The 12,907-nt window shown below is 34.6% G+C and overlaps 2 protein-coding genes across 5 annotated transcripts in view; both read left to right on the top strand.

Annotated features, from left to right (window-relative positions):
• Positions 1-12,907, top strand: part of LOC129790610 (autism susceptibility gene 2 protein) — a 195,637-nt gene that overhangs the window by 37,447 nt on the left and 145,283 nt on the right. The window lies entirely within an intron of this gene.
• The window catches only part of LOC129790616 (luciferin 4-monooxygenase-like), a 100,396-nt gene extending 87,489 nt beyond the window's left edge, over positions 1-12,907 (top strand). The window contains exon 6 of the mRNA XM_055828211.1: positions 12,880-12,907. The gene's annotated coding sequence lies outside the window, so the exon portion shown is untranslated. The remainder of the gene's footprint in view (positions 1-12,879) is intronic.

The raw sequence follows: 12,907 nt of genomic DNA, 5'->3' as shown, positions 1-12,907 counted from the left end.
TCACAGACACGGAGGTAACTCAGCTCAGCCAAAAGCCTTTCCACGGCCTCTACACTGCCGACAAAATCAAACCGTGGGGAAACAGGGCTGAAATTGAGGAGGAATGGGCTTATGAGGATGCGTCAGGGGAAGAGAATTCCCCAATGGATATTGACACATAGGTCAACACCAATTGCAAACACGAAGTAAGGCATCACCATTTCAGTATCTCGTAGTGTTCTCTATGTCATAGTCTGTCTTCTTTTTCTTCTGGGGAAAAGGGATGCAAGAGACCGCTGGACCGATGATGCTGGAGGCCACCAGATGAACGAGTCAATCAGGAATAGGATGAGGAGTTCATCATTCACATGTGTTTTTTTTTCTTTCTCTTATCATTTGAATTTATATTACTTCATGGAAATTATATGAGAATTAAGTAGATGAACTAAATTCCTGTGTTGTGCTCTGAAGGGAGATATGTATGCACATATGTGAGCCTCTTGTGATGTCAACGTTCGAAACTGGAATCAAGTACCCCAAAGGGAACAATTGACAGATACTCAATAAAGACCATAGCTCGGGCGAATGTTTTTGGCTATAAGGTCAAATGCCTACAAATTTAATGAGAAATCTAACGACAGGTCTAAAGATTACCCGGCGTCTCCACTTTCCCATAATTGTGTTTGAAATTAGACATTTCATTTGACAAGGCACCTCTATCACGAATTTTCTTTTCTGTAACTCGCCTCATATTAACTTCTAAACACATTTCCAAATATTTTCTATTGTTTAAGACATGGAAATGTTCGCTGAAACATACAACAACGTGCAATTAAACTGTTAATTGAATACAAATTTCATAAATTTAATTTTCTGATATTTTATTGATTCAGGTGAAAACTCTGGAATATGATAGTGTCCTTCAAATAACACATGCTTATGAATTAATGCCTTGATAATATTTTACTTACTTAATTTAGCTTTGTAAATTTGTACATTCAGTAAATTTTCCTCACATGTTTTAACAAATTACAAAATTCCACTGCAATAGAGCAAAAGATTATTCTTTTGCAAATATTCTCTTTAACAGTTGAAGAGTCTTTTGCATAAATTTCACCTTCACAAAATGAGAATGTTTCCTGGCGCTTAATACACCTCACATACAGTGGGGAAAAAAGAAGGAAAAGGGCCCTAGAGAGAATGAGTGAGAGGAGCAGAAAAAAAACTAATGCTTCCAAAGGGAAAATTAATTTGCCATGGTGGGAGAAAATGAAGAGATCCGAGTTGAGTGTTAAAATGTTTTATGTAACCTACCTACATATTTTTTTTCTGAGGGGGTGGAATGTTGGGGGGGATTTGAGAAATCCAAATGAAACAAATTGGTGTGCTCCCCGTGAAATTGTAATGAATGTAAATTTGCTCACAGAAAAGTCACACAACTTTTGCCATCCCCATAAGCTTTCTCCTCCATATTCTGCTAGCATACAGAAAATTTCCTTTTGTGGCGGAAGGGCGCACCACCCATCCAGAGAAAAAAAGTGAAGTTAAAAGTCCAACAAATCCCGAACCACATTTTGTCGCATTTTCCCCAACAAAAGACGTTTAAACTCCCGCAGGAGGATTTTCTCGCACAACAAAATAGAAAATTAATTTGGAAACATTTTAATTAACTTGCCGCAAGTTTTAAAACTTTTATTCTTATGTTTTGCTACTCATAACTTCTTTCCCATTTCTACCACTTACACTTCAATTAGTGCTGCTTTCCCAACATCTAATTGTGTGTCTTGAAATTTCACTCCAAGGGGTCAGGGCTTTATTGTTGTGTGAATAATTATGGGAGTGTTCATGACAAAAAAAAGTTAATTTTCATCAAAGACCAACCTTTCGTCTTTCAAGCGGAATTTCATAACACCCGCAAAGACGGAGCAAAAAAAGGGTACGAATCCACAAGAGGTAGCAGCAGAGAAAATGTTAAAAGATTATAAAAGAAATGCGCTGTGTGTACGTAAAGGAAATATCAATAAGAATAAAAATTAATAGTAGAAATATTGACAATAAAAAGCATCGAATAAATGTGGAAATTTTTACGACTATGTCATTAAAAACGATAAAAATTTCCCAGTACGCAGTTACATGCATTGTGTGGGAAATACCGAGGGGCTTGCAACTTACCGGGATCTTTTCTCTATTGATTTTAATTAACAAATATTTCAAAATTCTGTAAATTTTTTTTAAAAAATTTGATTTTACTTCCAAAGAATTATTTTTCTAATTTTTTATTGCAAAATCTATTAAGTAAAAGTACATTTTCGTTAAAGAAAAATTCCAAGTCGTACCCTTTAATCCCTCGAAGGTATCCCCTTCTCGAAAAATTGTGCAATTTAATTTACAAAATAGAAACTCAACTGTATCTTTATTAATCCACGCCAATTAAAGCTCTTAATAAAATAGTTAATTTAATTTAGACATCCCACTCAAATCGATTATAAACGAATTACAAAAAATTACGAAATGCAAAAGGTCCCGCGAAATCCCTTTTTGCAAATCCTCAATGGTGCCATTTTACGAATTCATGTGAATTTACAAATTCCAATCGATATAATGTAATACCAGTTTAACACCCACGCTTATCGCCACAAGCATTTATTGCAGTGTTTACCCATTCAGTTATGCGATTCCTCTAAAATACAGAATACATATTTCACTTTTGGATTAATTGTTTGGGAATAATGTGCAGACTATACGTGTGCCGCAGTGCAATATTAATTAAATAAAATTAGAATTTTCCTCCAAATCAATTTGCGGATGGAAGTATATTTATTGCCACAAGTACTATTATGTTATTTATGTTGTGGATTTTGCAGTGTTGTGAATGAGTGTATATATGATAGTGATAGTCAATGCGAGAAGCTTGTGAGAAGAGTACAAACATTGCATACTAAATACACATGATAATGTATTGACTAAATTTGTATAAATATGCCATAAATTGAGATAATTAATGAGTGTATCCATTTCTCTGTTTCTCCCTTTCCAGGTGAGTCGTGATAGATTAAGTGGTGACACAAACAAGATCACTTGTTTTCTATATAAGGTGAGAAATTCCTATTAACTACATGTATACAACATACCGCCTTCCCTTCCCATACCATAGGCATATATAGCAATTTACCACCTTATTTTTCTTGCAATTTTCCTCGTTTTGGTTGTACAAGAGATATTTTGAGATCCGCAAAGGCATACCGAAAGTCAATACATATAGCTCTGTGGTGCTTAAGGAAGTGTGGCTCAATGCGGAATTCCATGGGCTCTCTGCAGAGCAATGGATTCAGCAGATAGAGATATGAATATATATGCTATATATATATTCAACTCAATATCCAAAGAGATGCGGTGTATTTCGAAGTCAAAAATAGCCATTTTATTGGGGAAATCAAGCAGCTGCTATACCAGCAATTTTCTTTGATGTGTATGAGTCTCGCATTTTTTTCGGGCCAATGGGCCTAAGGTGGAGAAGAAAAGAACAATTTGGTTAATTTTTATCGCGATATACGAAAATGTTACTCACAAAAACGAAAATGTTTAACAAAAAACTCCCGAGAATTTCTTTAAAAATTCAATATACCATACGTGCTGGTATTTAATGAATACACCAATCAATTTATTTTTTTAAAGCGATACAGTCTGTTTGAAAATGATCAAGAGAAGGGATTGTTTTGCTTATTGGCAGACAGAGACGCTGTTGTGTGGAAAATAATATATTTATGGGTATTAGTAATTTTGATGGAATTTTTAAGGATATTTTATTCTTGAGAAAGAATATTATTATTTGCAAGGAAAAGAAACGTTTTTGGGTGGATATTGTCAATGATTTACAACATTTTTGTTAAATAATAAAAATACAATGAAAAGTCCCATAATATTTTTAAGAAATCTATTAAATCCCACAAAAAAGTTATCAGTTTTTAATGAAAAATTCAAAGAACTGAATTCTGTTATTTCCATACATTTCTTGTTATTTTCATAAGTTTTCTTTTGGAAAATACAACAAATCCTTCAATTCCCACAATTACTATAAATCTTATTTTCAAATTTTATAAATATTGCTTTTATACTTAATTTAATTAAAAGAAAATAATTTGAATACAAATTGCAAATACATTTATAAAGTATATACCGTGTTTTCTATTTATAAGTCCTACAAATCCCACAAATACTTCAAATTCTATTACAAGTTTTTATTTATCAATCTGTGCGAATTCTATGGGAATAGAGATAACAATATCTTACATTAAAATACTTGTCAAGCGAATTGTAAGATTTCTCTTTGGAAGTCCAATAAATCCCAACAATCCCTTGAGAATTATCTAAAATTCTTTAAAGTCTTTAATACTCTGCAACTTACAAACTTTTAAAGAATCTATAAATATTTACATAAAAGATTCGATTTTATTTCTATTCGAACTTACTTTAAGATTCGAAAATAAATTCCACAAATACTGCCAAACCTTGTAATTTATTGCGAAAGAATGAATAGCTGGCATAAAAACACAAATTAAGCAAGTTATTAAGCATTTTTGAAACAGACTGTGATGCATTCACTTCAATCGATGTGTGTTTTATGTTTAATGCTGAGAGAAATGAAAGAAAATTGAAATGCAAGATATCGAATGCCCCTCATCTTCTTTCTTGTTTTTTTTTTTTTACTCTGCTGCGAATCCCAAGCACCACCATCAGCAATTCGCTTTCGTCTTGGGACTTTTTTTTATTATTATTATTGTAGAAATGTGAGCCAATTGACACTATATTGCACGACAAATTCATTTGCAATCTAAAGAAGTGTCTCTCATGTTGATTTTCCCCATATATTGCAATTGATTGCATTAATGTTTAATGCTAAGTGGACGTGTTGAGAGAGGCAAAATGCTGTGTGTGATCAATGCAAAATGCATAACGCATCTCATGCTGAGCTTTTTTTTTTGCAAACTGTTCCATCATTTAATACGCTTATCGCGTATTGTGGCCAAGAATGGCAAAGCATCCCCGTATCAACTGGGAAGGATGAGAATTTATAGGTCTATCTCTTAGGCTGGTGTGTTCTGCATAGCTATACGTGGTGGCAGATACCTACAAAAAAACGAAAGAGTTAAATGTTGCCCGAGAGGAGCATTTGTTAAAATGTTCTCTCGATGACTTTTTATTCGTGATCGACTTTTTATCTTACATTTCTTTTTTGCTTATCCCTTCATGTTATAACAACACACCGCTCAGAGTTAAAATCTCTTGCTTTTATTTGGTTGCCTGGTGGCTACAATAAAATTGTAAGTCTTAGCCATGTTTAGAGGAAGTAAAAAAAATTGTAGTAAAATACACAGCTTAGGAATGAACGGGAGTGAGTAAGAGGGTCAGTTGGGGAGATAGAAGGTGAAAGAAGGGATACGAAAACATATGTTAGAGTCAATTTAACAAATTTCTTTCTTAGTGATCACAAGAAGAAAATATACCCAAAGGGAAAACAAATGTAATTTCACACACACAGACGCCTCATTTTATATGTAGGGTATATATGTATATAGTAAGAATGAGACCCACCGTAAAGCAACTTGAGGCACAACCTCACACACTTCTGGGTACAACCCAAAAGCAGAAAAGTCAAAAGCTCTCCTTGTTCTTGTGTGCCGATCATTAAGCGTAACATATTGAGATAATTTTAGTATTCAATGTGCACACGGGTCCAGGAATATTGTTGATAGTGGAGACGTGGTTTGGGGCATGGGGAAATGTCTTTGGGGAGAGGGGGCACCTAGAGAGGCACTCTTGGTGTCTGCAGAAAAGGTCGGGCCTGTGAGCACAAGGGAATCAAAATGTATTCAGTACCTTTTTGCATTGCATGGTGCTGTGGTGAATAGTTATGAAGCGAGTTGGTAGACAATATCACTCGATTTATCTAGATAAGTACATGTGATGGAGAATTGAATGTGTGTACTCAGAGAAAAACTATAAGGATATATTGTTGATCTTGTTAACATGGCTCTTTTTACGAATTAACTTGTATTAGGGTTGGGATTGAGTTGTAAAAGGATAGCTTTGAGATAAATATGTAAATTCTTCAACTTATAATTTTATTCAATTTTTATTTAATTTTTTGTATTTTTGTCGTGGGGGCGCCTGGTGTTACCCGGCGTCTCCATTTCCACAAAAGAATTAAAAGAAACCATGGAAAAAAAGTCTAATTTGCCTCAAGAAGATTTGCGAGAAAATTGTAACAGTCAAAAGAGGGACGCCTGGTATTTCTTTGGCAAGGTAGATTATCTTACTTTTCATTAAAACTTCGAAGTTAAACCATTTAACAAAGAAAAGAAATTAGCAAGTTTTTCAATTCTTATCAAATCCTTAAATCTATTATTTCCCTAAGAACAAATTTTAAAAGTTTTCTTTTGCAATTGCCCACAGTGGCCATAATTGTCCTCCACATAAGTTTCTTATATTTGAGACTTTTAAATACCATAATATAAAAAAAAATTCATCGTCTAGTTCAAAAATAAACAGATATGGTTTTTTAATAAATTTTCCATATTTTTTAAACATTTAATAGCTCAATGTTTTTATCTAAACAATTTATCTATATTCAAAAACTCCTTCTCAACTCTGTTTTAATGTGAAAAAGTCAGCAAATCATGCAGCGCGGGAAACGGAGGCGTTAAAGGGGTAGAGCAAAAGAGCTACTAGTTTTCCTCCCCGTTGATACCTCCTTGTTCGCTCTGTACAACAAGGTGGATTTGCGGGTGCAAAGGGCATCCCATGTTGGGGTCTGATGGGAAATGGAAGGTGTGTGTGAGGTGAATCGCGAGAGTGGTTTCATGCAGAAAATAATAAACGATGGATCCGGGGGATTGTGGAGAATGCGAGCACGAGGCAATGGGACACAAATCCCAACACATTTGTACACTTGGGTCGTGACTCTATTGCAGGCTTCTTGTGGCTTTGCACTTATAGATGATGGTTGAATAGGAATTAGTGTATGTGGTATGCCGAACAGATATCGGTTGCAATGGTTATGTTGGAGAAGATGAAAGAGAAAAAAAAGTCATGCAACATAGCAAAGAGATTGCATTTTGTACTTCTCCCGGTACCAAAAACTTATGGTGTGTGCAACTTTTTTCTCCACTCCCCATTTTGAGCTTCGCAGTGTGGCTTTTTTGCTGCGATGGACGGCAAAATTTTTCACGAGATTGATATCATACACACAGCACAGTGGAATGCTGTCTGTAACCTTTTTCAGCTTTTCTTCTGGACGCGCTATATACAACATTGCTTGAAAATGTTTATTTTCACTTTAACTCCTTTGCCGCTCTTTTTTTTCTCACTCTCCTCACTTTATTTTCTTGTCTATCATCAAACCAACGTAATTGTGTTGTTCGGTTGTGTATTGCGAAAATTTCAATTTCCTCCTTTTTGGCCACAATTTTCACACTCAACTCCCCCATGGGGGGTTCCTTTCTTTTATTTCTATTCTACCACCCACTGTGAAGGGATTTTTCATGTCTCCATGTGCTAAGTATACGTGTTACAAAAAGCTACTACATAGATGGAAACTCAAGGTGTTTAGGCGAGACACACAAGTATACATACATCTTTAGTACAATTGTACTAAAATAATACCTGCGTGTTGTTTAGTACACAGTGTATTTAGCTTGGAATTTAGGTTGAATTGATTTTAATTTTATACTTTGCCTCTTCTTTAGGATAGAACCAAAGAATTGTTTTATTTAGTACAAAATGTGTACTAAAAATTAATATTTCATTTTTTATTATTCTGTTTTGGAGAACTCTTAAACTTAAATTCTAATATATTTTAATGATATAATATCAAAAAAAATCTTCAATAAATTTTAGTACTAAATTCAGTATATGTACTAAATTCGATTCACACGATGTTTGCACTACAAATTTAAGATTCTATCAATTTAAGAAAACAATTAAAAACAGATGAACATTGTTCTAAAAATGTACTAAAAACCCAATTTCACAACCACCCAAGACGCAGATTTTTTTTGCGAAATTCTCAAAAAAAAAAGGAAGCTGATGAAAATTAATGGGCAACGTGTGTATAGCGTCCAATCACCTTGCCTTTGTAGCATGTGTGTCTGTATATGGGTACAAAAAGCTCTCGAAGGAATTGGTGAGGAAAAAAAGTCTTTTACTGTTGTGTCGTGTGTTATGGGGAGACACTGTCGTCAGTACCGCCACCAACGACAGCAACGACGAACAAGTTAAGAGAACAAATTTATAATGTAATGTTCCTCGTTTTTTTTGTTGCCTCTTTTCCTGTTTCCCGTTTATTTTTATTAGTTCGCCACCATGTATCTCTTGCATGTTGTACATTACATTCACTTGAAAAGTTTTCTCATGTCTCCAACCATTCTACCATCCATTCATCCTTTTTTGGGTGAGCCAAAAACACTTCTGTGTGTAACGCGCTTTTTTCTCCACTATACTCTTCTTCCCATCATGGCCAAGAAGCCCCCCTTTCTCTCTTTATTCGATTGTTCAGATGGGGGTTTACACATTCTTTTAAAAAACATAACATATATAGCGCAATTGTGTTTTTCCGAAGCTACTTCTTTCTCGTACACTTTTCAATAGAATTTCTCAAGTGTTTAAAATAGATAAACAATCCAATAAGAAGTGGATGGGTTTGGTGAAACATGGGAGTTGGATGGAGGAGTTGGAGTGAGGGCAGAGAAGGAGGGAAAAGCTGAGACTTATACTGAGAAATGAAAAGAAGGATAAACAAGAAGATATCGTGATAAAATATGCTGACGTAAAAAAGTCAACAGTTGAGGAGCTTCTATAAAGGAGTGCGAGAAAGAGAGAAAATGAAGGAGGTGGAACGCGAAAAAAAAAATTGCTAAAGCTCCTCAAGATGGTAGATATAATTGCTACAATATAATCCAATTAATTATCCCGTGGCAGGCACTTAGTAGTTTGAATTAGTAGAAGAATTTATTAAATATGCATACAGTGGTTGGGGGTACACAGGGTGGGTATTAAGATTCAGGGTGGGTTATAAAATGTTCCCCGTATATAACCAAATTGGGATGGAGGAAGGGGTGTGTTTGGGGGGTAAAAGGGCCGTGAAGAGCGGATCTTGATGAGATGAATGAAATTTATTATTCAAAAGTCTATAGACTTCTCCCATGGGGGAGGTTCTTCATCCACCCTCCCCCCACCTATTAAAATGAAAATTTTGCAAGAGAGAAAGGGCGGTGAGACGGAAAATTACCCCATGAACATGGCAAGTTTATGGTTGAAAAGGAGTGTGAAGGTGCAAAGTTTAAAATTTCCGTCGCCATATTGCATTTTAGTACACGCGATTTTGCATGATAGAGTTGCTGAAATTTTTCTTCACCTTGCAAATTTTTCAATTAATCACTCGACGAAATTCTTCAGGTTTGTGTACTTTTTGCCAGCAATATATCACTCTTGCGAAGACGGAATGCAGAAGGAGGGGGGCTTTGTAAATTCACACACGAAAGCGTAAGAAGACTTTTTCTCTTTATACTCGGTACAGTCTGAGAGTTTCCTTTTTAAATTTATAAATAAAATACTTTGGGCAAATTAATTAAGTTTGGGCAAAGTTTAAATTATTTTTGTTTAATGGATTTTTTAGCAACTTTAATTACTCTATGACTAAATTAATACTTTATAGCCTTTTAATCAGATATTTTAATCAAAACGAATAATTTTTAAAAGCTGATTATTTTTCTTCAATGTAGCAACATCGCTAGAGTTAATATCATGCCAAGAAATCAAACACCATTTGGGTGGTTTATTTGACAGCATATTTCGTAAACACCGCTGTGAGAGGATGCAATACATGAAAAATGATGAGCTATTTCGATAATTAATTTGTTTGATTAATTGATAGATTTCATCGGAGCATCGGGGTCCATTATTCAACATTTTGGAAGATTAATAGATTTCACCCTCAATATCTTGACTTTGTACTTCCTGTGCCACCTTTCTCCACCCACCACCATCATCGGTGCTTCCTCCCCAACAGATTCTTACTTAACACTTTCACAGAGTATCAATTCCCCACCCCTTCCATGTCCCCATCTCGCGTAAAAACGAGCGGAAATTTAATGGATGAAGAGTCAAGAAGAAAAAAGTTATTAAAATTGAATTGTTGAATTTTTCCTGTGTGGATAAATTTGGTTTCACCCAGGAAGAAGGAGACGAGAGAGTTTCTCCATTTCATACATATAAAAGGACTATTTGGGGCGGAAGGCATGAGAGAAAGATTCCGTAAAGAGGAGAAAAGTTGGTCTGTTGGAAAAGGAGAAGAGAAGTTTTTTTTTGGGGGGAAATTGCTGTGTGAAATTCTTTCGAATTAAAACATGAAAAGTTTCTTTCCATGGTGAAGGATAAAACTTGAAAGTTGTACAATACTTTTTCTGTCTCTGACTCTCATCAATTTCCTGCAAAACCACATTTAAAATTCAACATTATGTCTATTTAAGGAGATAAAGGTGCACGTGAGTTGGATTGCTTGAAAAGTTTTGCAAATAACTCGTATTTTAATGCACCAACGAAATGGTGGTAGAAAGTTTGTTTAATGCTGTGAGGAAAATAGGAAAAAAATTATTATGTGATGGAGATTTTTGCGGGAAAAAATCATAGGATTAACGGGAAAGCTTTAAGGCACTTTCGGAAAGCTTCTATACATTTTCTTTAGAAAAGAAAGAAGCTTTTTTTGGCTTTGCAATAAACTTTTATATCGTTTTTTGTTTACTAAAAATATTTTTATGATAAAAATTGATTTTTTTTGTTCAAGGAAACTTGTTAAATTGAAAAACTTTCAGAACAACCCACACGCTAAGAATAGGGTGGGGGGAAAGTAAAAAGAAAATTTTATGTAGTTTAAAAGTTATGTTAGCTGTTTTATGTGTTCTACATTGGGAAGTGTTTGAAGTCATGGCATGGTAGAAATAACTTGTTATCGTATTATTAATTTTATGGGCACGTTCTCTCATCACTTGCCTCTCTACGACCGTATAAGCCTACAATGGGGCGCTGTAATAAAATTGTTACTAAATATATATGTAAATATGCCTTTGCACAGAGAGATATTTCAAATGCATCCACACGATGTTGTGTTGTTTAGCTACTATGCTAAAAGTGCTAATATAAGATGAGCATCAAACACATTAAAAGTTAATTAAAAACCACCGTGTTACTATCGTTCCCTTTTATTTAATCTTCAGCGTGGAAGCCCCCCATTCCACCACATCTTTCAGGTTGTCTCCTTCACCCCAGAGAGTATGTCTTGCAGCCCATCCTTCTTCAAAGTTTCCATCGCGGTGTAGGTATATATTCTTATAACATCTCAACGAAACTTCATCTTCATATACAGGGTGGCGCATTTATCATGGTAGCATTTTGTTTGCTAATAACTTCTCACAGAAACAATATTATGTGGCGAAATGGGTATTGGAGGAAAGGTAATTTCCTTAAGATTTGTTCTGGATTTGTACGAAGGTGATTCGTGCAGAAATTGGTCTCATATTGGCCAAAACAAAAAAAGATGCACTTTTTTAGATGAAGAAAATTCCACTATGTAATGATTTAAATTGAGAAATTATTCGGACTTTTTCTAAAAAATTAAATGATCTCCCATGCGAATTCTTCTCAAGAGGGCGATGTGAAAAGTGATGAGTGCATGTTATGTGATGCAATGGGAGTCATCAACACCATTGGGGTGGGTGTCAAAGAAGTGGAGGATTTTTTCTTGCTGTTTTTTTTTTAAATGAAAATTCAGTTGAAACATTGGGATGACCTCAAATCAGTTGACAACTCTCTGTGGTCATCAGCCATGATGGTAAGAGTAACAAAGAAGTGGAGGATTTTTTTTTATTTGAAATTTTGTGGTAAAAATTAATTCATTGGTGTATCCCAAGGTGGAACACATTCAAAAGTCCAACTTCACCTCTCCTCCAGTGTTGTGGTGCAGAAAAGAAGTTGAGGAAAATTCAAAAAATGCAATTTCATTGCTGATTTCCATTTTCCTCGCTTTCTTTAGGGTTTTCCCAATGAAAAATCTCAAAAGGAAAATCCTCCAGTGTTGTGGTGCAGAAAAGAAGTTGAGGAAAATTCAAAAAATGCAATTTCATTGCTGATTTCCATTTTCCTCGCTTTCTTTAGGGTTTTCCCAATGAAAAATCTCAAAAGGAAAATCCTCCAGTGTTGTGGTGCAGAAAAGAAGTTGAGGAAAATTCAAAAAATGCAATTTCATTGCTGATTTCCATTTTCCTCGCTTTCTTTAAGGTTTTCCCAATGAAAAATCTCAAAAGGAAAATCCTCCAGTGTTGTGGTGCAGAAAAGAAGTTGAGGAAAATTCAAAAAATGCAATTTTTTGTGATTTTCGAGTCATTTTTACAATTTTTTCAAAAGTTTGTAATGCCCTTTTTTGCATTCTCAGTTATTGGTGAGTGTTGAAGATGGTAATTTTTAACATCTGACAAAAAAGTATTTTTTAAGGTCCTTGGGTGTTAGTTTGACGATCTACTGCTTCTTCATTGTTGTTTGACCATTCTTTGAATTGCAGATGGAAGTGTTAAATTTTTTCAGCAATGATTTTAAGTTTTTCAACATCTCTGAATGTGCTTTAGGTGGTTCTTTCTTATGATGGTACAACATTGCTGGTGGTTGAATATGGCATTTTTTAAAATTTCTAAAAAAAATGAGAAAATTTGTGGACACTTGTTCATTTCAATAGAGATTTACTCAACAAACACTTTGAATTAATTTTCTGTTTTTTTATTACAAAAATTTAAGAAAAATTATTTCGTGAGTTAAAAGAAAATAATAAAATCCCTTTGTGGACTCCACATTAAGAACAGTACTCTGCGTTGATACCACTGCT

This window comes from Lutzomyia longipalpis, chromosome 2 (genome assembly GCF_024334085.1).
Source record: "Lutzomyia longipalpis isolate SR_M1_2022 chromosome 2, ASM2433408v1".
Taxonomy (NCBI): domain Eukaryota; kingdom Metazoa; phylum Arthropoda; class Insecta; order Diptera; family Psychodidae; genus Lutzomyia; species Lutzomyia longipalpis.
The sequence above is the reverse complement of the archived record's forward strand: the minus strand, read 5'-3'. Positions and strand labels throughout refer to the sequence as shown.